Below are 26,284 nucleotides of genomic sequence, written 5' to 3' on the forward strand. Positions count from 1 at the left end.
ATCACTCTAGTCAGGGAGATACACAGCTCAGATAACACTGCTCACCCCTTGGTAGCTCGGCAGAGGCAGTCAGGCTTATCTCAGAGGCAATGTCTAAAGTATTTGCACAAACACATATAGTAACACAGTGAAAATGCCACATAAGGGCTGTACACCTCTTTAGACAAATAGCTAATATTTATCTAAATCAAACAAGACCAAAACAACAAACAACAAACACAAGCAAAGATATGAATTTTGAAAGTAAAAGAGTCTTAATCTATAGAAATCAAAGGATGCTTTGTTTTAGCACAAAGTACCTGGAATGCATGAAAAATAAAGTTGAACAGGCGGGTGTGCATCAGAAAAGCAAGCGATGCATTGTTTTCTTACTCACAAGTGAGGCAATGCGTTGATTCTTTCTCCACAGGGTAAGCAATGAGTCAGTTTCCGGACCAGCAGCCCCGGGTCCATGCAGTGATGTTGAAGTTTTTGACACCCAGGGATAATGCCTGGAAAATCCAGACGAACGTCAGTGATGAATCTGCACTGAGCGGGTGATGCGTTGATTTCACCAGTGCTGTGTCACATTTTCAGCTGCGGTGCAGGCACTGCATTGATTTTTCTGCCACTCGGCTCCGGTGCGTGGATTTTCTCTCTGGTTCTGCCAGCTTCTCCTTCCAGGGGCCCAGGGACTGGATGTGGCACCACTTGGCAAGTCAGGGGGTCTCAGCAAGAGAGCCCAGGTGCTGGCAGATGAAGTCTTTGATATCCCTGAGACTTCTTAACAGGAGGCAAGCTCAGTCCAAGCACTTGGAGAATCTTTACAAGCAGGTTACATAACAAAGTCCAGTCTTTGTCCTTTTTAAGGCAGAAGAAGCAATTGGAGGCCAACCTAACAAAGCACACAGCAAAAGGGAGTCCTCCTCCTCCAGGTCTTCTCCCTGGCAGAGGTTCCTCTTGATCCAGAAGTGTTCTAAAAATCTGGGGGGGGTTGTGTCCCCTACTTATACTAATTTCTGCCTTTGAAGTAGGAAAATTTCAAAGGAAAGTCTCTGTTGTTCACATGATCCTGCTTTGCCCAAGTCAGGCACCAGACATACTCCAGGGGGTTGGAGACTGTATTGTGTGAGGACAGGCACAGCCCTTCCAGATGCAGGTTGCAGCTTTTCCCTCCCTATTCTAGCCCAGGAAGACTTATCAGGATATACATGACACTTCTCAGCTCCCTTTGTGTCACTGTCTAGAGGGAATTCACAAACAGCCCAACTGTCAGTCTGACTCAGACTTAGATTTCCCAGGCAGGCAGAGGCATAGAATGGTTAAGCAAGAACATGTCTACTTTCTAAAAGTGGCATTTTCAAATAGACAACCTGAAAACCAACTCCAGCAAAATAAATTGAAATTGTGAATTCAGAGACCTCAAACTCAAGATCTCTATCTGCTCCCAGTGGGAAACTGTACTTAAAAATATTTAAAGGCAGTGCCCATGTTAACCTAAGGGAAAGATAGGCCTTTCAATAATGAAAAACGAATTTGGCAGTATTTCATTATCAGGATATTTAGAACACACCAGTACATGCCCTACCTTTGCACCCTACCCATGGGGCTACTGCTGTGTGTACAGTAGCATATCCAAGAGCTCAATTACAGTAAGATACTGTTGCTTGCAACATTCAGAAATATTTGGGTATATTCATTACATCCTTGAATATCAGGTTTACAATTACCAATGCTTGTTAAATGTCTCATTTATTATAACCAGTGCTTGTTGATTATGCACATTGTATCCCGCCTGCTAAACTTGTGCCAATTGTAACTGCCAAAACATGTGCTCTTTACAATGTGATCTGTATTGAACATGTGCCACAACCAGGAGGGTAACTGCTAATTTCCTTAACAAGCAACCAACTGCCATTCCACCTGCTCCAACTGAAGCTGACAAAACTTGTGCTCTTCACAATGTGATCTGTATTGAACATGTGCCACAATCAGGAGGATAAATGTTCATTTCCTTAACAAGCAAAAGGCACATATGCACATTTTATTATTTAAGAATGTTTGTGAGTCTGAGGCCTTGCTTGGCTTAGTACCTATTGCTCTGCTCACCTGTTTCAAGTCAAGTTCCTTGTCCTCCAGCCTGCCTCCAGTTGAGTTACAGTGCAAGTCAAGTTCCTTGTTCTCCAGCCTGCCTCCACTCGAGTTCCAGTGTTCCTGGTTCCCCGACCAGCCTCCAGTTGAGTTCCTGCGATCCTCGCCCGATGGTTGGCTTCCTGTGGAGTTCTGGCTCTTCTCTTACGGCTTCTGCCAATGATCCTGTATTTCCTATAAAAGAGAGAAAATAGGAAAGGTGAAAGAACCTAGAGTGGGTTCTTCTGCAATTTTCAAGCAGGTAACTTAATTTCAAGGTAAAGAAAGATTAATCACTTAAATGAAACAAAACAGAGCTCTGTCTTTTAAATAATTTAGGACAATGAGAGCTGACATGATTTATCGTTTGAGTAGGAATTCAAGATACCGCTGAACAGACATTAAGGAAAGACACATTTCCTGTAACAAACACTCTCCTGAGAATTAGGAGATTGGAAAAAGAGGAAGTTTATCAAAACTGTTATTGGCAAGATATTACGCAAGTTGATTATTTTAGTCAAGTTGATTATATTTGAGTTTTGACATTGCTTCAGAGACTCTGAAAGTATTGCAAAAAGAAGAGGAGACTTGTTCAGCCATAGAAACGTATGCACAATGTGTCAACAATAACTGACATTATGCTACGTACCATAGTTTATGCAAGTTCAATGTATTAATGAAGTAATTCTTTTGCAGCCCAGAATCCTAAAAACCATGAACCCAGTATTTCCCAGAAGTCCTAACACCCAACAGATCAAACAGTCTAGGGTCCAGCATTCTGATTCCGCAGCCCACGAAGCAGAATCTGGTATCTTCTCTTTTTCTCTTCCCAAAAACTCCTTCCCCTTGAGGACTTGTGAGAGGGCAATATACACTGCATCGCATTCACATTAGTCCTCACCGGGATTGTGGAATTGTCATTGCCCCATCGAAACGCCTGGAATTCAGGTGAGTGGATTGCACAGAACAGCTGCCTATGGCCAACATTATGGGTGACTTACATGTAGTAAAAGGGAAGGTTTGGACACTTGCCAGGTCGTATTGGCAGTGCAAGACTACACACACACACACACACTGCAGTGGCATGTCTAAAACCTGATTGTGGGTGGCGTAATCAGCATTTGATTTACAGACCCTGGGCACCTCTAGTGCACTTACTAGTAAATAAAATATGCCAATCAGGGATAACAGTCATATTCGCAATTTACATAGGGAGCACTTGCACTTTAGCACTGGTCAGCAGTGGTAAAGTGTCCAAAGTACCAAAAACCAGCAAAAACAAAGCCCAGCACTCAGTCAAAAATAAAGGAAACAGTGGCAAAAAGACAGGAGAAACCACGCCAAGGATGCCAGGTCTAACACCGGGAAAGAGGAGGAGCCCGCTTTTGTGGTTTAACATTCATTGCCAAACTACACTGATTAGTTCTATCAAGTCACAGGACAGGCATGAGATCCAAGCTAGGGTAACCACATATAAAAGTATTATTAATAAAGCTAAAAGGAAATGGGATCAAGGGAGGTGGGAGTCACTTTTAGCAGCCACAAGGGATAATGATCAGACCATCTTTTGCAATCCAGTAGCTATTGGGAACACGGAGGGGACTGCCACAATAAAATGCAACACAGCTACTGAAGCCTGGAAAACACATTTTGTAAAGCACAATCCAAAATTACTTACAAATGCATTTACAAAGGAGTTAGACACGAGGGGTCAGAGTGGAGAATCAAAACCAAGGTCTTATTTATTATGCTGCAGCAAAGAGAACAGATTTACAACTGGCATCCCCAGCCGAAGTAAAGTGTGCTAACATGGTGTGTTTAACAGCAATATTTATACTCATACATCAAAGGATTCATAAAATAAGTAAATGATGGTACATGTCATATAGGAATTTAAGGAGGGAATCAGTTTTCACACACTGGTTCCCGTCCTTGCTCTGTTCTCGACTCCCTTCTGCAGCTGTCTGGCCTTGCACATTCTTAGACCATTTCAAAGGATTTAATGGTTCAAAGGTACATCTATCACATTCAGGCTTCCTGCCGTATATTATCATTCTTTTCCCTCCCCAGAGTACTGACAGCCAAGGGCAGTCAGTTTATATTTACCACACAAATATAATGAGTAATGTGTCCCAGATAGGGAAAGAAACCAGTTGCAAGCCCGTTGTAGAACCAGGCTTTTTACTAAACGAATATATAAAATAAAATAAGCAATATGTAGTGCGTTTAGAGAGAGGACTCAAACTAAATGTCTCTATAAGAAAAGAAGCAATACAAAATAGATTCTTACAATCGGCCCTTTTTGAGATTTCTCTCAAACATAACAAACGTTTTCACGAGGTGTCCTAAATCTCCTCATATATGTTCAATTTTACTCCTACGTCTTTGGAATTGGTATTCATGGGGACATAAACAACCGATGGGTATGAGCAACCAGTATCTTTTGTGAGAATAGTGGGATCAATAGCCATTAGGGATTTGATCTCTTCCCTCTGCATCTTAGTTCGATTTGTTTCTGGTATTTTAACTGGAGAAGGCTTACACATTTTTAAACAGGAACATAGAGCAGGTAAGCACTGCACTAACAGACAGCTTAATACAATAGCTATTATTATAAACATTATGGCCCTCATTACAACCCTGGTGGACGGTGTTAAAGCAGCAGTAGTACCGCCAACAGGCCGGCGGGAAAAAAAATGGAATCACGACCATGGCGGAAACCGTCAACATAGACAGCCACTTTAACACTCCGGCCGCCATGGCAGTAGAAACAAACTCCGCAGCGGTAACCGCCAACAGACAGGCGGAGGACAAAGTACCGCCCACTGTATAACTACAGGCCTATCCACCACCTTTTCCGGGGCGGAACCAACGCTATCGAAAGCATGGCGGAAACAGTACACAGAAAGGAAACCACTCACCTCTCGACATTCAACGAGGAACCAGGACGCAATGGAGCCCGAACTCCACATACTGCCTATGCTGGTCTTCCTCCTGCTCTATTAGGAGCAGGACAGACGCCGTCGATGACCACGGTGAGTACTGCACCTACAACACAGGGGAGGGGGGGAGGGAAAAGAGAGTGACACACACACACACAACATGCAATACTCCCACCCTCACCCACAACACCTTACACACAAATACATGCAGCAACATTACATGTACACCCACTCACCCCCTGGAAGAATGCAAGGACAAAATTAAAAGATTGTAACGATTGTAATCATGAAAAATCAGATTGTGAAAGTTCAAAAATCAGTATATACAAATATGTACACCAACTACACAAGTCTGGATAGTGTACCAATCATTGTCCGTGGACCAGTGGTCCCAAAATGCATGGGCGAAGCCCACACAAGATACCTGACTCGGAACGGAGAGAACACTGCAGGGGCATCAGATCGAAATGAAACAGGCACCTCAGGGGGAAGGGGAGGGGGGCACCTCAGCCGGATGAACGCACAACGCCACTACTGCACGAGGAGGGTCCCTGCCCATTGCTGTATCCTGGGGAGTGCAAAGCCACAGTCTCACAAGTCTTTCCAGTGGGTGGTTTGCCTACTGCTCTGTCCTGGGGAGTGCAAAGCCACAGTCTCTCAAGTCTTTCCAGTGGGTGGTTTGCCCACTGATTTATCCTGGGGAGTGCACAGTCTCACAAGTCTTTTCGGTGGGTGGTTTGCCCACTGCTTTATCCTGGGGAGTGCAATGCCACAGTCTCTCAAGTGGATAACAGTCTCCACTGGTTCTGGAGGGGGCCTTGTGCCCAGAGTGCTTCATCCTGCCAAGGACTGAGGTAGTGGATGCCTTTCTCCACTGGTTCTGGAGGGGGCCTTGTGCCCAAAGTGCTTCATCCTGCCAAGGACTGAGGTAGTGTATGTGACTCTCCACTGGTTCTGGAGGGGGCCTTGTGCCCAGAGTGCTTCATCCTGCCAAGGACTGAGGTAGTGGATGTGATTCTCCACTGGTTCTGGAGGGGGCCTTGTGCCCAGAGTGCTCCACATGCAGTGTGGCAGGTCCCATTCCCTCACCTGGGTGTGTGTGCCACAAGATTGCCTAGGAACAGGTAGCATGATGCACCATGGGGGCATGTACATACCCCACCCTGCTGCGGATTTGCCTTCCACCTGCAGGTGCAAACAGTGATGACAGTCATGCCTCATGGAAGCTGGGCAGGGTCCAGGAAGCCTCCTCCAGCCTTGGACGGCTGACCACTGGGGATGGTAGCCATGTCAGCGGTGGTGCCACTGTTGGAGCACGTCGCGGGGCTGGTGGCGGTGCTTGCAGCGGTGTCTGGCGGCGATGCTGGCCGTGGTGCATGTGTCAGCACCTGTTGAGGGACACAACAGGACGTCTCCTGCATCCTTGGGACGGCTGCCCACTGGGGAAGATGCTGGGGACTGTTGCTGAGGCTGCAGACGTGCAGGTGGCAGTGCAGGTGGCGGTGCAGGTGGCGGTGCTGGTGGCGGGGCAGGTTGCGGTGTTCACCGCCGTACAGTTTGATGTAATCGATGACAGAAGGTGTGACTAGTCCCTCAGTCGGTGCCACCGTGTCCTGTCCTGACCTACTCTTCTGCTTTTGTCCCTTCCCCATCTTTGATGGTGCCCCAGGTGTCTTGCCACTGTCCCCTTTTGTTTTACCGGAGCCCTTGGTGGCTGGTAGGTGCGGCTTCTCCCTCCAGGATGTGGGCACTTTCTTCACCTTGGCAGGTGGTGGAATGTCCTCGGCCTCACAAGGTGGCACACTGGCAGCCCTGATGGGTGGCGCACTCGATGACCCCGCAGTTGCTGGCACCACTGTGCCTGGGGACTTGGTGGCTGAGGTGCTGGGCTGGGACCTGGAAAGCCTAGCCCTAGGGGAAGGCCAGGGGGGGAGGTGAAGGGAAGAGGTCAAAGTTTGCCAGGAAAAGTTTTTTAGACACACTGGGACGGGAAGATGGAGGGGGTTTGGTAGTGGAGGAAGAGGTAGTGGTTGTAGGAGGTGTACATTTGCTGAGTTTGGGTGAAGGTGCATGGGCCGGAGGCTGTTGTGAGGTGGATGGCTGTTGGGTGGGTGTGTGCCTGCGTTTGTGTACTTTAGGAGAAGGGCTCACAGACACACTGGGAGAGGACACTGGGGATGGGTGCATGGTAGTGGGGGTGGTGATTGCATGTGAGCGGTGCGTGGTGATGGGCGTGATGGTGATGGAGGTAGTGGCTGAGGATGTAGTGCATGCAGGTGTGAGTGGAGACGAGACAGGGAGGGAGGAGGAGCACGTGGAGGAGGGGGACACAGTGGAGGCAGTTGATGTTGCTGTGTCTGCATGAGGATGGTGCTTGTGTGAGGGCTTGTGGGATGTGTGGTGCTTAAGTTTGCCATGTCCACTCTTGTGTGTTGAGGAGTGTGCATGCTGGTCTGATGGTGTGCTTGGGATAGGCTGAGGTACAGGGGATTGGGTCTGGGTGGAGGAAGTTGGAGGGGGGAGGTTGGACACAGGGACAATGGCTGCCATCAGTGGTGAGGCCAAAGCCTGAAATGCTCTCTGTTGGGCCGCCTGCCCAGAATTAATGCCCTCCACGTATGCATTTGTGTGTTGCAACTGCCTCTCAACACCCTGGATGGCATTCAAAATTGTAGATTGCCCAACAGTGAGGGATCTCAGGAGGTCAATAGCCTCCTCCCTGAGGGCAGCAGGGCTGACTGGGGCAGGGCCTGAGGTGCCTAGGGTGAAGGAGATGCCCACCCTCCTGGGTGAGCGGGCACGGGGCTGCTGGGAGGGCAGTGCTGGTAGGGGGGGTGGCGGTTGTACCTGTTGATGCGGTTGACACAGAGGTGCCACCGCAAGGGAGCTCCCATCAGAGGAGGAGTCGCTGTTGCTGGTGTATGCTCCTGTCCCCGTCGTGGAGCTCCCCTCGCCCTCCGTCCCACTGATGGCTTCTGACTCCGCTAATTCGCCCTCCAGGGCCAAGTGGGTTGCAGCTCCATCCTGCTCCGGTTCCACTGCTCCTCTGCCAGATGATGCTATTGCACGCAAGAACAGGGAGACAAAACAAAAAGGGGGGGAAAGACAGAAGAAACACATGTTCAGTGCATGCAACACCACTACCGTTGGCGGACACAACACACAGGGAGCAGCCCTCTGCACTAAGCCATGCACTAACAGTTCCTAGCAAAATCACATGCCCATGGGGGACAAGGCCTAAGCCCAATTGCTGCACACCTGGAATTCACGGGAGCCTGACTAGGTATAGATGGCTATTACCAGTAGTGGGGTTGGGGTGCCACAGAGCCTGCCTAACAAGGGACCTTGCCTACCAAGTTCGCCCTGGCCTAGGGGAACCCACAGCCCACCTCCCCCACCCAGACACCTTTTAATGCGCGCAGAGTCAACTGAATTAGAGTGTACTCACCCCCTTGTGGCTGCTGTGATGCCCTCAAGCGCCCATCCAACTCCGGATAGGCCACCGCCAGAATCCGGTACATCAGTGGGGTCATAGTGCGACGGGCACCCCTTCCACATTAGGAGGCCATCCCCAGCTGGGCCTCCGCTGTCTTGCTCCAGCGGCGCAGGTCCTCCCATTTTTTACGGCAGTGGGTGCTCTGTCTATGGTAGACCCCCAGGGTCCGGACGTCCTTGGCGATGGCACGCCAAATACCCTTCTTCTGGTGGGCGCTGACCTAGAGGAAAAGTGAAGTACAAATGGTGGTTTCTAGCCTGTACATTTAATCTCACGCATTGCCAAAAACCTCCCACCCTGGCCCTGCCATACATACACACACAATCCTCACATGCTGGCCTGTCCCCCTCCCCACCCTCTTCCATCCACGACACTCCATACACTTGTGTGCCATCCACCATGCTCACAGTGTACTCACCTGTTTGTCTGGAGGACCGTACAGTTGCGTGTACTGGGGGAGGACCCCATCCACCAGTTTCTACAACGCCTCCGAAGTGAAGGCAGGGGCCCTTTCCCCAGACACTGTAGCCATCGTCACTTCCAGACACAGGCCACAGCAGCAACTTGCAGTGTAGGTCCTCTCCTGTTGAAGGTCAGGTATCAAGTGAGTGAACAGATAGAAAATGGCGGTCACGTCCGCGGCGGCGCATGCCGTCACCGCCGGCGTACATTGTCATTGGCTCCTGGAACCCATAGGGCCCAATGTTTACCAATGCTGAATTGCGCCGCGGTCTTCGACTGCCCACCGCAACGTTATACAACGCCAGTGCAGTTACCTCATTTCCCCTGGTCCCACCTTACAGGTCAGGCAGCCGCCATTTCAGGGGGCCACCTGGGATGGAAAAAACTGCATCACACCTATCTAGGCCTGGAATACAGACAGATACCGGGACATTGCGATTTTCCAACGTGTTAGCAAATAACACATAGTGATACGTAAGTGTTGGATGACCCTCTGCTTGCTGTTTTCTTCCATAGGGCGCGTCTGCTGGGCCAGGTGATGAGAGGGCGGCATCCTCCGGTGTACAGACCCCTTGTGGACCTGTCGACAATGGAAGAGAGACACATCATTATCACCTACAGACTTGATCGTGCAACAATCCTGGAACTGTGTGCCCAGTTGGAGCCAGACCTGATTTCAGCTATCCCTCAACCCACAGGAATCCCCCCTCTAGTGCAGGTTCTGTCTGTACTCCATTTCCTGACCAGTGGGTCTTTTCAAACAACAGTGGCCATGGCATCAGGGATGTCACAGCCAATGTTCTCTAACGTGTTGTCCAGAGTGTTAGCTGCCCTGCTGAAACACATGTGCAGCTACATCGTGTTCCCTCAAGTGGAGAATTTGCCCACAGTGAAAGGTGACTTCTATGCCCTGGGACATATCCCCAACATCATTGGTGCCATTGATGGTACACATGTGGCATTTGTACCCCCTGCAGTAATGAACAGGTGTACAGAAACTGGAAAAGCTACCATTCGATGAATGTGCAGATGGTGTGTTTGGCAGACCAGTACATCTCCATGTGAATGCCAAGTATACTGGCTCTTTGCACGATGCTTACATTTTGAGGAATCGCAGCATCCTTTATGTGATGGGGCAACTCCAGAGGCACCATGTGTGGCTAATAGGTGAGGCCATGGTCCCAAAACAGTTGACATAGGTGTCTGGGTATGAGGTTGTCCCTTATGGTTAGTGTGTGTCTAACAGTTGTCCCTCGACATTTGCAGGTGACTCTGGTTACCCCAACCTATCATGGCTACTGACTCCAGTGAGGAATCCCAGGACAGGGGCAGAGGACCGCTACAATGAGGCACATAGGCGAACTAGGAGGATTATAGAACGCACCTTCGGCCTCCTGAAGGCCAGATTCCGGTGCCTCCATCTGACAGGTGGCTCCCTATACTACTCACCGAAGAAGGTGTGCCAGATAATCGTGGCCTGCTTTATGCTGTACAACCTGGCTTTGCGACGCCAGGTGCCTTTTCTGCAGGAGGATGGGCCAGATGGTGGTCTTGTGGCAGCTGTGGAGCCTGTGGACAGTGAAGAAGAGGAGGCAGAAGAAGATGTCGACAACCGAAACAACATCATCATGCAATACTTCCAGTGAGACACAGGTCAGAATATGTAACTGCTTACCACATCTCAGACTATTGTTGGAGCTAGCATAAGTCTGTCATTTTCACTCCGTTTATGGACCCTGACGTTATACTTTGCATTTCTTTTTCACAGATCTGGGTCCCACTTTTTGCCCTCTGCTATGTGTACTGCTGGCCTACAGCTGTGTTATATTGGTATGTGAACAAGTACATCAGCATTGCTATTCCAGAGGTTTTGCAATTTCACATTAGTGAAAGCACAGACAGACTCCAGATTGTTTTGTGATTCAAGGGTGTTTATTTCTGTGAAAATAAGTGGAGGGGTGTGTGAAATGGGCTGGTGTGATGGTGGAGGAATGTCCATGGCGAGTCCAGTCTATTTGTTTCACAGGTGCATTGTCCAATGGGGCATAGGAAGTGGAGCAATGACAGTTTAAGGTGGAGAGGGTGACAAAGTGGGACAGAAGGGTGACATTCAGGGGGTCTTATTTCCTGGCGGGGGTCTTGGCAATGTTCTCTGTCTTGTTCCTGGATCTCAGGGACCGTTTCCAGGTTGGTCCTCCATCTGCAGGGGGTGGGTTGCTGGTGTCCTGTTGTTCCTGTAGCAGTGCCTCCTGTCCACCAGCGCCGGCGGAGGTGGAGGCCTGTTCATCGTCCAGGGTAGTGTCAGGGGCCTGTTGGTGTGCCACTGCATCCCTCCTGCTGTTAGCCATGTCTGGCAGCACCCTTGCAATAGTGACCAGGGTGGTGTTAATGGACTTCAAGTCCTCCCTGATCACCAGGTACTGTTCCTCCTGCAGCCGCTGGGTCTCCTGAAACCTGGCCAGGACCGTGCCCATGGTCTCCTGGGAATGGTGGTAAGCTCCCATGATTTTGGAGAGTGCCTCTTGGAGAGTGGGTTCCCTGGGCCTGTCCTCCCCCTGTCGCACAGCAGTCCTCCCAGCTTCCCTGTTATCCTGTGCCTCTGTCCCCTGAACCGTGTGCCTACTGCCACTGCCCCAGGTCCCTGATCGACATGTGTTAGTGGGGTTAGCCTGGGTTCCCTGTAGTGGTGGACACACTGCTGATTGACGTGTCCTGGGGACAGAGGGATTGGCCCGCTGGGTAAGTGCTGTGGTGGTGTTCCAGAGGGGGGAGGTTCAGTGGTGGTTTGTGACAGTGGCAGGGGAACCGACTGTCCGAGGTCCCTGATGGGCCGGGCTGGTCATCTAGATCCAGGCATGCAGAAATGCTGTCGTCACTGTGGGCCTCTTCTGTGGGGGGACTGGATATGTCTGGCACCTCCTGTCCGGTGACGTTGGGTAGGGGTCCTGTTGGGGTGTAAATGCATAGTTATTGTATCTGTGTGTGCCATCTTGTGCAATGGGTGAGTTACCCTCTACTCCTATGCTTGCATTATTGCCATGGCCCTTGTGTGATTGGTGATGTTGGGGCATGAGTGAGTCTCTCTACTGGACATGCTTTGGTGATGGGTGTCCATGCATTGGTGTTACATGCAGGGCTTGATTTTGGGATGTGTGGGTTGTGTTAGTGGGGTATCTGTGGGTTGTTGGGGTGACGGGTGTGAGGGTGAGAGTGAGAGTATGTGATGGCATGCAGGTGGGGCGGGGGGATGAAGTAGTAAAGATTTGCCTTACCAGAGTCCAGTCCTCCTGCTACTCCTGCGAGGCCTTCTGGATGCATGATCGCCAAGACTTGCTCCTCCCATGTTGTTAATTGTGGGGGAGGAGGTGGGGGTCCACCGCCAGTCCTCTGTACAGCAATCTGGTGTGTGGATACCACAGAATGTACCTTCCCCCGTAGGTCGTTCCACCTCTTCCTGATGTCATCCCGTGTTCTTGGATGCTGTCCCACTGCGCTGACCCTGTCGACAATTCTCCGTCATTGCTCCATCGTCCTTGCAATGGATGTCTGCTGCACCTGTGATCCGAATAGCTGTGGCTCTACCCGGACGATTTCCTCCACCATGACCCTGAGCTACTCCTCAGAGAACCTGGGGTGTCTTTGAGGTGACATGATGTGGTGTGGGTGAGGTGGTATCTGGTGGTATCTGATGTGTGAGGGGATGTGTTGGTGTGTGTTGTTTGAGGTGCGTGGATGCTGTATGAGTGATGGTGTTGTGTCTGTGGATGCGGGTGTTGTGTTAGGTAGTCTCTCTCTCTGGCCTTCTTTCAACATTTTGGTTGTAAGGGTTTGTGGGTGATGTGGGTGTTTGCTTTATATTGGATTGGGTGTGTGGGTGTGGTGTGTGTATGTGTATCAGGTGTGTGTATTTTGAATTGTCCAATGTAGTTGTGTTTTGTAAATGTGTGTGTATTTTGAGCGCAGCTGTGTGTACCGCCAATGGAATACCGCGGTTGAAAGACCGCCGTGTTGATTCGTGGGTCGTGATACTGTGGGCGTATTCCTGTTGGCATGACGGTGTAGGTTTTGGTATTGCCAGTTTATCACTGATCTTTGGTGTGGCGGACTTGTGTGGGTGTCTGTATTGTGGCGAATTCCGAGCTGTGAGTCATAATACCTGTAGCGGAATTCCGCTGCCGCAACAGTATGTTGGCGGTCTTCTGCATGGCGGTAAGCGGGATTTACTACCAGGGTTGTAATGAGGGCCTATGTCTTTGAACAACCAGCCCCACCCGCCAAGCCAGGACCATAGCCATGACAAGCTCAAATTGCCTCCATCATATTTGCCCCCCTTTTCAAAAACCTCTACTGCATCTTTTATTTTCCCAATATCCAATTCTATCTCTGCTGATTTGTTGACAAAATAGCAGGATTTTTGCTGCTACTGGTGTTGGATTAAAACTCATACTCCTCCTTGTTGCACCGTAATTAGATCTAGAGCAAGACTATTTTGTATAGCCAATTGGGCTGCAGAGTTTATTTCTAGCTGTACACTTCCTATGGCCTCCCTAATGGCGTTAACTGTAATGGCTAATTCAGCGGACATGTTCATCATTGCCAGCTGTAAGTCGAAAACTCCAAATCCCGGAATAAAAACGTGTAGTAATTGAAATACCCAATTCTTTCGTTCCTCTAATATAGGTGTCCCTCGTTTGTACCTATCAGCAAAACTACCCATGTTAAGGGGCTGGGAAGATTATATATTTGATATCACAGTAATGTTGGGTGCCAAATATGCCAGCGAGCATATCCCTTCCCAATTTAGGGGGAAGACCTTATACGCAGTTCTTCTGCATACAAAATATATGCCTCCCTGGATTTGTGAGTTTATAATGCTGTACTTTACTCGGGGCAAACTCACACCCTTGGGTGTGTCATGCTCAGAACTATTACAATACTTGTAATCCCTCCAAATTTCATTTAGAAATGATACATTTGCCCAGGGTGCAACATAGGAACATCTAGCCATCCAGAGAGGGCCAAGGAAAGCTGGGAGCTATCAAGGTGATGTAAATGTAGTTTTTCGTGGGTGTCACCACTGTACGCACCTTCAGAACACTGTTCATTTGGGTGGGCGAGGACGCAGGTTGTATCAATGGGTTTGTTGATCTTCAAACAGCAAACCTTCGTCGCTAGGGCTGCTGTATCACCTCAGGAACAGAAGTGGTAGTATTTGAATCATGTGGAGGTGTCTCCTGCCTCTCTACGTCACTGTAGTCAGGAGGCAAAGGTAATTCTGCTGCTGGAGTAGATTGTAGTGGAATCGGTGCATGCTTACAATGGCTAGCATGTATCCAATTTTTCCTTCCTTCCACTTTCACTGCCGTCTGTGTAGCAAGCAGTACCTGGGCCGGCCCCGCCACCTGGGCTGAAGACTGCTGGTTCTCTGAAAGTTCTTTGTCATAAGCCAGTCCCCCGGTTTGAAATGATGACCAGGGCCATCAAGAGGAGTCGGTAGGCTGGCCTTGACCTGTTGGTGGATCAAACGTAAAGTCAGTTGTTTACAATAATCTACAAACAAAGAATACTGTATTTCAGAAAGCTTCTTTGGCCCCGGTACCCCCCCAGACATTGGCTGGCCTTCCCATGACCATCTCGTAGGGGGATAATCGTGACTTGCTACTGGCAGTGGTCCTAATGGACAGCAAAGCCAGGGGCAAAGCATCCGGACATTTTAAATTGGTCTCAGTACAAATCTTGGGTCTTTTGCTCTTCAAGGTGTAATTATACCTCTCTACGAGGCCCTCTGATTGTGGGTGATTCACAGCATGAAATCGCTGTTTGATGTCAAGGGCAGTACAAACCTTTCCCATCACTTCATTAGCGAAGTGGGGGCCATTGTCGCTCCATACCATCCTAGGTAATCCGTATCTAGGAAAGTACTCTTTTAGTAGTATCTTGGCGGTAGAGAGGGCACCATTGTCTTTTAATGGGTAGGCCTCTGTCCATTTTGAAAACATACATACTACCACTAACACATAATTCAGTTTGTTACATGGTTCCATGTGGATAAAATCCATCTGTATAGCTTGAAAGGGGAGATCAGGAGGGGCAAAGTGACCAGGGGGCATCGGGGTCCCTTTCCCTGCATTGTGCGTTGCGCACACACCCATACAACTCTTGACCAGGTTATTAGCAGCTTTGGATATCATAGGATTACTCCAAACGTGGTCCAAAGTTGTCTTGATGCCTTGGGCACTGATGTGTGCAGGACTGTGGGCCATAGTGACCATAGTGTGTACATAACAATTAGGTAACATCCATCTTCTCCTGTCTGTGTCCTCTGTGTAACAACCCTCATTGTCTAGCCTACAGTTCTTCTCCCATTGCTCCCTTTCTTCTGCTGTTGCTTCTGCTTGAATGTCTCTCACACACTGCAAGGTATTTTCTAGTACTCCGTTCTTGGTCTCTCAACTGGTACTACTCACAACGTATGCATTGTCAAATGGTGCTTGTGCTGTTGCTTTTCAGTAGAATCTGCAAAAGCATTGCCTCTTCCTATGTCATCAGTAATTTTCTTGTGGGCACTACACTTAATGATTGCGACCTGACGGGGCAAACCGAGAGCATTCAGAAGTGCCACAATCAAAGTGCCATGCTGAATGGCACTGCCATGCAAAGTGATAAAGCTTTTTTTCACCCAGAGTCGCCCAGAATTACGAGCTACTCCAAACGCATACTGGCTATCAGTGTAGATATTAACATTAAGATGCTCACTTATTTCACAGGCTCTAGTGAGGGCAATTAATTCTGCAGCCTGTGATGAATTTTGCGTGATTCTATGGGATTCAACCACTGTTTTTAACGTGGTAACGGCATAGGCTGCAGTGGTTGTACCATCTGGTAACTTGAAGCAAGATCCATCTACAAACAGCTCTTCCTGTGGGTCAGATAGGGGAGTATCTGTTAAATCTACCCATCCCTTGGTTTCTTCCTCAGTGGCAAAAATGCAATTATGGTCAAATTCCACATTGTCCTGAGGGAGGGGTAGTAACGTAGCTGGGTTCAAGACATTGCAATGCTTCAAAATGATATTTGGACTGAACAATGTTAATTCATAACCCGTTAGACGAGCACTGGTGAGATGCTGCGTCTGTATTTTGTTTAACAAAATATCAACTGCATGAGGAACCATCACAGTGAGCGGATTGCCACCAACAAACCCTTCACTTTGTTTCACCGCAGCAGCTGCAGAAGCTACTTCTCTAAGACAACTAGGCAAAGCTTGTGCCACAGTGTCCAAGGTGGAAGAGAAGTATGCACAAGGGCGTTGTCTCCCACCTTGATCCTGTGTCAAAGCTGACAACGTACAGCCATGCTTTTCATGCACAAGTAAAACAAATGGTTTGCTGTAATCCGGATTACCCAAAGAAGGTGCAGAGCACAACGCCTTTTTTAGTTCCTGAAAAGCCTCCTCACATTTGTCAGTCCAAGGTACAGGAGAGGGCACACCCAAAAGTGTCAGGGCAGTCAATGGTTTCGCTATGAGCGAAAAAGTTGGGATCCACTGTCTGCAAAAGGATGTAAATCCCAAAAACGCTACGACTTCAGTGGGGGTGCATGGTGCAGTCATAGTATGAACAAGTTTTATTCTATCTGGATGTAATCTCCTTCCCTACTTAGAGAGGAGGTGTCCTAAATAGGTGACCTCCTCTCTACAGTACTGCAATTTTGGGAGGGACACTTTATGACCCAAGGATGCTAAATGATGAAATAATGCAAAAGTATCAGCTTTACATTGTGCCATAGAATCGGAGGCAATTAAAATATCGTCAATGTACTGCAACAGTACAGAGCCGAAAGTGGATTGAATTGGTCTATTTGACGTTTAAGAGCTTGGCTATATATGCTGGGACTGTCCACAAATCCGTGTGGAGCCCTTGTGAAGGAAAATGATTGGCCAAATATTGAGAAACTGAACAAATATTGGCTTTCTGGCGCAATCGGAATACTGAAGAAAGCATTCTTCAAATCAATAACTGAGAAATAGCATGCAGTGGGTGGCATCATGGTGTAAAGACTCTTCATGTCTGGGACCACAGGAAACTGGGGAAAGACTACTTTATTGTTTTCTCAGAGATCAATAACTAGTCGATATACCGTGTTTTTCATAGCTGATTGGTCAACATCTGAGTTATTAATATCAGTTGGTTTCTTAACAACAGGGAGAATTGGACTGTTACAGGGGCCGCCCACTATTTCCTTTACCACACCTGCATGCATGAGGTCAGAAATGACTGCCTTGAGCCCTTCTTCGCTTGCTTTAGACAATTTGTATTGAGGAATACGAGGTAGCCGGGCACCTGGTTTGACTTTTATTACAATAGGGTCGATATCCATAATGCCTACATCATTTTTGCCAGTGGCCCATAAGCGGGGTCTACCTCCGCTAGCTCTGAGGGTAAGTTGCATTCCTGTGAAAACATCACAGGGTAGGGGCAGTGTTATCCATAGTTACATAGACACCATCCATTGAACAGTAAATGACTGCATTTCATTTTTTTCACATATCCAATGCAAACACATTTTTGCGGCAACCTGTGTTTAAGGAGAGTGGCGTGTGTACTGTAAATGGTCCTACAGTTACTCTAATAGGTGCTGAGATGGGGCTCACCATGGGGATCCCAGAAATTCCTATTGAAGTGGTATGAAGCCCAGACAGGGGAGCCTCGGGGACTGCAGTATGTGCAATAGATGTTCTGGTGGCCCCAGTATCCAGAAGAAACTTATGGCCCTCCCCTTCGATATTTGCATCGATGTAGGGACCACTCTGATCTACAGGAATACTGACTCGCCCCTGGCCCTGTCTGTGGCTGTCCTAGTAATCGTATAATTCAGAAAGGGAATCACCAGCATAATATTTTCGTTCAAATGCATTGTCAAAAATATTAGTGTTATCTGGGACCTGGTTTACATTCTGCAAATTCTGATCGTCTCTGCCTCTTCCTCGCCCTTGTGGGTTACCTGACGCATTCCCTCTATCAAGTGACATGCTCTGTCTCCCTTCCAGCAATGGGCAAGATTCACGCCAATGGCCATCCTGTTTACAGTAGGCACATTGGTTGATATTCAATCGGCGGTCTTGGGGTGGTGCAGATACACCTCGCCCTCGGCCCCTTCCCCGTCCCCTTTTTGGGCCACCCTTCGGCTGAGGGAATGGGTCCCGCTGGGGATATGCCTGCTGTAATAGTACCTTTTTCTTCAAATCTTTTACTGACTTCTCATTCTGTTCTAACTCTTCCTTATACCTACTCTCATAATATTGTGCCATCTGTAAGATTTCTGCCTGTCCTTTTGTCATCCATGAACTCTCTGTTGCTTTTAATTTTTGTGATATTTCAGGTAGAAGGCCATTAACAAAACGTTCCACAAATAACGTGACACTCGTGACGGTGGTGAGGTCTTGACCGCTAAAATCTGTGAATGCTTGTTCAAATCTAGTAAAATAATCTGGGACATCTTCATCTGTTTTTTGTTTATAGGTGGCAAGTTTTCCCCAGTCTACAGCTTGAAGTGGAATAATAGTCTCTAATTTGGTCAATATTCAGTCGGGCAAATCTAAAATGTCCTGATGAGGCAGGGCTCCTGGCGCCCTGCCTGTTTCATGTTGTTCTAATGCCTGCCATGTGGCCCCTAAGGTAAGTGCGTCATCTACTCTTCAAATTTATGCCAGACTTCAGGGCCCAATAAAACACCAAAAAAATAATCAATGTCTTTGAGGGTCATGGTGGTGGTGGACATAGCAGTTCTAAGGTCCCGATAGAACCCAGCTGGATTCTTTCAGGATCCGGCAAGTCTTTTTTTATAGCCATCACCTCCTCCCTTTTCCAAGGGATATGGACAAACTGAGCCACAGGTACAGGAGGCGGTCGGTTGGCGGAAGCTGCAGCTGCAATTGCAGCAGCATTAGGGGGATCAGGATGTACTTACCTCATTAGGTATCCCCTTTCATACATATTGAGAACATCTTCTCTGGCTAAAACGTAAATGCGTACTCCCTTCATTAGGTCCTTATCACCAAGTTTGCAAGCTGTACTGTCACGCCAAAGTTGGTATAATTCCTGTTTATAAGGGAGAGGGGTAGAGTTGCTAGTACAACAATTCCAATCCTTCTCTAATTTCTCAATCATGTACTGAATTGCTAATTGTTGTTCAAAATGTGGCATATGTTGTACTGTTTGTATAATATCAGTATGAGTGTACATAGGATCTGCCATCCAAGCCTCTGACTGATTTTTAATAACCCGTTTTTCATTTTCCCTAATAGTGGAGCGTGTATTGGGGGGCAAAGTTAATTTCATAGGTGCGCGCGGCGGTGGAGAAGAGGGCAGAGAAACTGGGACTTTGATTGGGGTCTGTGGTTGCTGCGGCACGTGCTGATGTGGTGGTATACCTGGATTGCCCAAATTTTGCCCTCCCAAATTCTGGCCTTGCTGCTGCTGTGCTCCCATGATAGGTTGAACTGCTACGGGGGGTGTAAGGTGGAGGTGCAGTGGGGCTATTATCTAACAACTGTAGCAATACCTCGTCTTCTTCCAATGCATTTTTGGATTCTGTCTGTTTTGATACATAACTTCCCTCTACCTGGGCTCTATGGATTCTATCTTTGTACTCCATTCCCTTCTGGGTTTGGGAGTGGTAGTATTGGGCCGCTTTTTGCATTATTGTTTTTCGTTTTTCTTTCTCTACCAATTTGTCCGCCTTAATTCTCCTCTTGGTAGCCTCAGTCTCCCATTTTCTATGTACATCAAACATGTGCTGTCTAGCCTTTTTATGAAGCAAACATTCCTGCAGGTAGGATATTTTCTTCAAATCAAAAGATCCATCCTCCGGCCAGTGGAGGTCAGGACAATGTCTAGTATATCTGCGCCATACACTATTGTACAAATTATTCTCTAAACCATAATCCTCTAACATGTCCCACCCTGGTGTTCCTTCTTTTGGGATCGGTTGTCTTTCGTCCAAATGTGGAACACGATTTCGGCGAAAACAACGACATAGCCCTTGCCAAAATTTTCTATTTACCATATCTAACTTTTTAAATTTCCCAAATGAAACATGCCATGGGGTACCTTTTCTCTAACCCCTTTACCAAATGCTTATCAACCTACAAATTAGTCCAGGTCCGGACAAAATATTCAAAAGTTAACAGAGCACGTGCAACACAACATTTCAAAAGGTACCATTACCAATACAATTTTACCAAAAACTAGTTATTTCCAAATTTATAACTGCTGCCTAAAGCCGTTATTCTGTCAAATGCAAGTAGAAACAGACATCCAGTCAGCGTGGAACAGTCTCACCTGATCATCTGTTTTCCGAGATCTCTCTCCGGCAGCCCATGTCAGACTAATCAGTCAATTTCAAAAGCCGATGTTCAGGATCTTCGCTGGGACGTCACGAAAAGCGGGAAGAGGCCTACCCAGTGGATAAGATGTAGCTGCTTTGAAACTATGGCCCTCATTATGAACATGGCGGTCCGTTCTGCTCCGCTGGTGGTAGAAACCACCAACAGAGGAGCGGGCCGGACCGCTAAATAATGAAGCAAACGAGACACACGCATCCCACGCACCACCCACCGCCAGGAAAGGAGTCCCGCTGATGACGGCAGAGTCCGCTCACAGGCCGTCGGAAAGGCCCAACCCGCCCATCAAATTATGAACCACCATTCCCCGCCAGTTCCGGGGCGGGAACCACCGCCACACAAAGCCAGACAGAAAAGAAACAAATAGAAGGAATCAGTCACCGGAGTTCCACAAAACATGCAGCGGCAGCCATGGACAGAGAGCTGCAGATCATGCCAGCCTTTCTCCTTGCCATATATCTACACGACCGAGACCGCCGACGAAGAAGACAACGGTAAGTACTGCAACCTATGACACAAGGGAGGAAAGGGCAAAGTTAAATACCCACCCACTCCACCCACTGCAACGCCCCCCAACCCTTCCCAGCAGCACAAGTCAGATACCCCACACCAAGAGGGAGGTACCCGACCGAAGGCCACTGCAACTTGACCATAGTACATACAATAGCCCCACAACCATAAATAATTAAAACAAACACCAGGGTGTAACTGCATGCAGGCCAAACAGAGGCCACACAGAAATTTTAATATGTAGCTCACTGAGCAAAACAATGCCAACAGGGCCAATGGCGAGACCATAAAAAGTCCTTTGTCCTTGGCCACAACTGGCCACACCTGACTCCCACAAGTGCTGGGTACTCCACTGAACGGGGCACCATATGGGGATCCAGGCACCTCATGGAAGGGGGGCAGGGAGGGATTTCTGACGGGGGTGGGACTTAGACTTGCGTGAGGAGGTTGGAGGGGGGTGGGCTTCTCCTTTGAAGGGGGTGGGGGCTGTTTGGCTCGGGTGGAGCTGGATGTCTTAGGCTCTGAGCGGGCCTTCTTCTTCACTGGAGAAGGGACACGGGAATGGGAAGGCTGGACCGGGGTGGGCTATGATGTGGAAGGAGCGGAAAGGGCAAGGAGGTGGGCACGTTTTGGGACAAGACGGGGTGGGCCAGTGGGTTGGAACAGGTCTGCACGGGAGAGGAAAAGTTTTTTGGGAGCAATTGGGGTGGCCGTGGGAGTGGAGGCAGAGGGAGTTGATGTATGGGGTGTAGGGGTGCGTGTAGTGGGTGCAGGTGACTTCTCAGTATGCTGTGGTGTGGTGGATGTCTGATGGGTGGGTGTCTTGGTGCGTTTGAGTGTTTTGGGAGGTGGGGGTGGACACAGTGGGAGAAGACAGACAGCTGGTGTGGATGTATGTTGGGTGGGTGTCTGCAAGTCTAGTGAGTGTGCTGCATGTGTCAACTACAGTGGAGGTGGTGAGTGCAGGTGTGGTGTATGGGGTGCATGTATGGCTGTCTGCTATTGGGGTTAGTGCAGGGAGAGGAACAGTAACAGTGAGTGAAGGTGCAGTGCATGAGGGTGTGGATGTAGAGGGGGCAGACAGGGAGGCAGAAGAGGCGGGAAAACTGGGGGAAGTGGACGTTGCTGTGTGTGCAGGTGTCTGTTGGCTGTTTGAATGCTTGTTGTGGGAGGTGTGGTGCTTGTGTTTGGAAGTGTGCTTCTTCTGTGTTGATGTGCCTGTGAGCGGGTCTGATTGTGTGCTTTGCATGGGTGAAGGGAGTGGGGTGGAAGGGGTAGAGGAGGTTGGAGTGGGGACGGAATGGCCAGGGAAACTGGCTGCCGTCCAAGAGGAGGCCAGAGCCTGAAAAGATCTTTGTAGAGCAGACACAGCACCTTGAATGCCATCCAGATAGGCATTGGTCTGCTGCACCTCAGAAGCCAGACCCTGGATGGCATTGACGATGGTTGTCTGCCCTACAGAGATGGTTCACAGGAGGTCAATAGCCTCCTCTGTGAGGGCAGCAGGGATGACTGGGGCAGGGGAGGAGGTGCCTGGGGCGAAGGAGACGCCCACTTTTCTGGGTGGGTGGGCACTGGCAACTCAGTGGGGAGCAGAAGGGAGGGCGCTGATGGTATGGAGGGTGGCAGAAGATCTCACAATAGTGGTTTGTCCACTAGGGTCCGCCACCACCAGAGGACCCCCATCAGAGGAGGTCTCAGAGTTACTACCTCCTGTGGTAGTAGCCTCCCCCATGGAAGTCCCCTCGACCTCCCACCCACTGGTCCCCTGGGCGTCCGTTGTCTCTGCCTCAGAGGATCTGTGGGCCGCAGCCTCCCCACTTGCCAGTGCCTCAGCTCCCTCGCCTGATGTTGATGCTGTACCAGACAAACACAAGAGAACAGGGATGGGGAGAGAAAACAGGAGAGGCACTTGTAAGTAGCTGAATGCTGATACACAATGGCCAGACATACATCTACCCAGCAGACACACCCAACAGGCAGCACCGTGCACTATGCCCATGGCCATGGCCCTGACTACTGAGCAGTATACTGACCTACACCCATCCCCTGAAATTGTATTGGAGCTGAAGTAGGTGAAACCTGACAGGGACGCCCCTACACCCTTTGGGGAGCAGACAGTAGCTGGACACCAGTCGAATTCCCTGCTCTAAGCACCATTAGCCCTATCGCAGGCTGAAGTATGGGCTGTGAGTACTCACCCCCTTGTGACTGCTGTGCAGCCTTCAAGCGCCCATCCAGGTCTGGGTACACCACCGCCAGGATCCTTCGCATGAGGGGGGTCAGTGCCCGACAGGCACCCCTTCCACGTTGGGAGGACTTCCCCAGCTGGACCTCAGTGATCTTCCGCGCCCAGTGCCGCAGGTCCTCCCACCTCTTTTGACAGTGGGTGCTCCGCCGGTTGTAGACCCCCAGAGTCCGTACCTCCTTGGCGATGGCATGCCAATGTACCCTCTTCTGGTGGGCGCTGACCTAGTAGGGTGACACAGAAATGGAACACAGAGGTCAGGCACTTGCACGATGGCAACAGCTGGCAGATTGTCAGACATAGGACAGACAGTTCTCCCAGACATGCAGGGCAGTGGCACGCAGCAATCCATGCACCAAGGCCCATCCTGGCTCACAGGAGCACACATCTGTGCAATCCACTCCATCCATTACTCACACAGTGCCCCCCAAACCCGGACTCACCTGTACCTCTGGTCGGCCGTAGAGTCTGCCGTACAGGGGCAGGACCCCTTCCACAAGTTTCTCCATTTCTTCCTGGGTGAAGGCTGGGGCTCTTTCCCCTGCACCACGTGGAACATCCATAGCCAGAGGCAGGCCACAGCAGTACACAGAGTGGAGTACCTGTCTGCACAAGATCAGGGAGTCAAGTGATCAAACGATGACGAACGTGCGAACTTTCCGTGGCGGTATGCACTGCCACAGCCGGCGGCGTCATGATACGCCAGGATTCCCCATTGGCATCCATGTTAGCCAATGAGGGTGCGAACATTGGTCAACACCGCTGTACGCTGTGACGTCAACCGCTAGCAGTATTAGGTCACTTCCACAAAGAAGGGGCAGAACTACAGTGGGCAGACATTTTGCCATCACCTACGCATCTTGAAATTCATAATACTCACAATGCTGGTCCTACTAGCCATATGAAGCACCTAGGCCTCTATCCATTGAGTATATAATCACACATGATTTACTCCGTTCCCTCCTAGTGATGTACATGTACATCTGTCAGGTTGCAGTTATTGTACAGACACTACTATGAAAAATGCACTGCATGTATGTAGCAAATCTGCCAGTGTATGTGTGCACATCACTCCTTTTTCTTACCCCTCATAGGTACCGACCCTTGTGGCGAGGAAGGGCACCATTGGTGTACAGACCACTTGTGGATATGAGGACCATGGTGGAGCGTCAGATCATAATCACCTACAGACTCACACGTGCAACTATTCAGGACCTATGTGCATTACTGGATCCTGCACTGACTCCCGGAAATTGTAATCAGCATGCCATTCCAACTGAGGTGCAGGTGCTCTCCGAACTCCATTTCCTGGCCACAGGCTCATTTCAAGTGACAGTGGGCATGGGTGCTGGTTTCTCACAGCCAATGTTCAGCCAGGTACTGACAAGATTTCTGAATGCATTTGTACAACATCTGCAATCCTATGTGCGATTCCCCCAAAGTGCTGACCTCCCTGCCATCAAGTCTGACTTCTATGCCTTTGCAAACATTCCCCATGTCATAGGTGCCATCGAAGGCACCCACATAGCTATCATCCCCCCAAGAGTGAGTGAACAGGTGTACAGAAACAGGAAGCACTTTCACTCCATGAACATCCAATTGGAAAGTATTGCAGACCAGTACATTTACCATGTGAATGCCATATTTCCGGGTTCTGTCCATGATTCATTTGTTTCGAGGAACAGTAGTGTGCCACAGAAGATGGAACAACTACAAGAGGACAGAGGGTGGATCATAGGTAAGTTTGCATGTCACTAACTGACACATTGCAGAAAACCAGCCTGTCTGACTAAGGACATTACAATGACGGCTCTGTATTGACCATTTCTCTATGTGATTCTGGCTATTCAAACTTGCGTTGGCTCCTGACACCAGTGAGGAATCCCAGGACGGATGCAGAGAGGAAATACAATGAGGCCAATGGACATACTAGGAGGGTGATAGAGCGTACTATAGGTCTCCTGAAGGCTAGATTCCGGTGCCTACATATCTCTGAGGGTTCCCTGGCCTATGGGCCTGATAAGGTGTGTAGAATAGTGGTGGCCTGCTGCATGCTGCACAACGTGGCTGTGAGACATTCAATCCCCTTTTGGAGGTGGAGGGTGCTATAGGTCCTGATCAGTTACCTCAGAGAGTTGAGGAGAGTGATGGTGAGGATGAGGAAGGGGAAGATGTCAATTCCAGGAACCAACTGATACAACTCCACTTCCTATAAGTGTGTGGGACTTAAGCCTGTAATTGGGGTTAGTGACTGATACTGAAGTGTGCCATGTCATATAGGGGGAATTGGTCATAGGCGAGACATGGACCTCTTCAGCATGGTACTGACAGACAATATATGCATTACCTCCTTGCATAATTTGAAACACACATTGCCACCACCAAGCACAAATTGACAATAATGTTGTTCCCTGCCAGTTGCATCCATACTCCACTTTGTTCAAGATTGAAAGCAGGGGACAGTGTTACATGTGAGAAATGTTGTTTATTGGTCGAATACAGTGAAATCTGCTATGTACAGTGATGGAAGTCGTAAGGGTTGGGTGTCCTCAGAACGGACTTGGTGGCAGCCCTGTTGGATGTCATAGGTGGGTCCTATTTGTAGTATAGTACTTTATTTAGCCCTCAGCTAAGTGTAGTTGGTGAATGGGTGGGATAGTTGCATTGCAGTGGTAGCAGTGTCAATTGTTGGAGTGGGGCTTGTTCTTAGCTGGGTTTCCAGTGCCATATCTTGGCCTAAGACTACGTTTGGGCGCCTGCTGTGGAGCTTCTTGAGGTGGCATGGTTGGCCCTTGTGATTCCTGGGAGGGTATTTCCTGTGCTGTTTCTGCTGCTTGGGTCATCTGATGCTGGGTGTCCAGGGCTGTTGTGGGGGCCTCTTGTCCAGTGTGGATGTCTGACTGTTTGCAGTGCTCCAGCAATGGTGGCCATTGTGGCATTGTGTTCTTTCCACTGCTCCATGGCCTGTTGGTGTTGTTCCAGCTGCATCCTCTGACTTTGCTCCAAGGTGGATACAATCTGTACCAACCTGTCTTGGGTATATTGGTAGGCCCCCAAAACCTCTGCAATGATGTCCTGGGCTGCTGCATCCATCCGGTGCCCTACCCCCTGAC

This window comes from Pleurodeles waltl, chromosome 5, assembly GCF_031143425.1.
Source record: "Pleurodeles waltl isolate 20211129_DDA chromosome 5, aPleWal1.hap1.20221129, whole genome shotgun sequence".
Taxonomy (NCBI): domain Eukaryota; kingdom Metazoa; phylum Chordata; class Amphibia; order Caudata; family Salamandridae; genus Pleurodeles; species Pleurodeles waltl.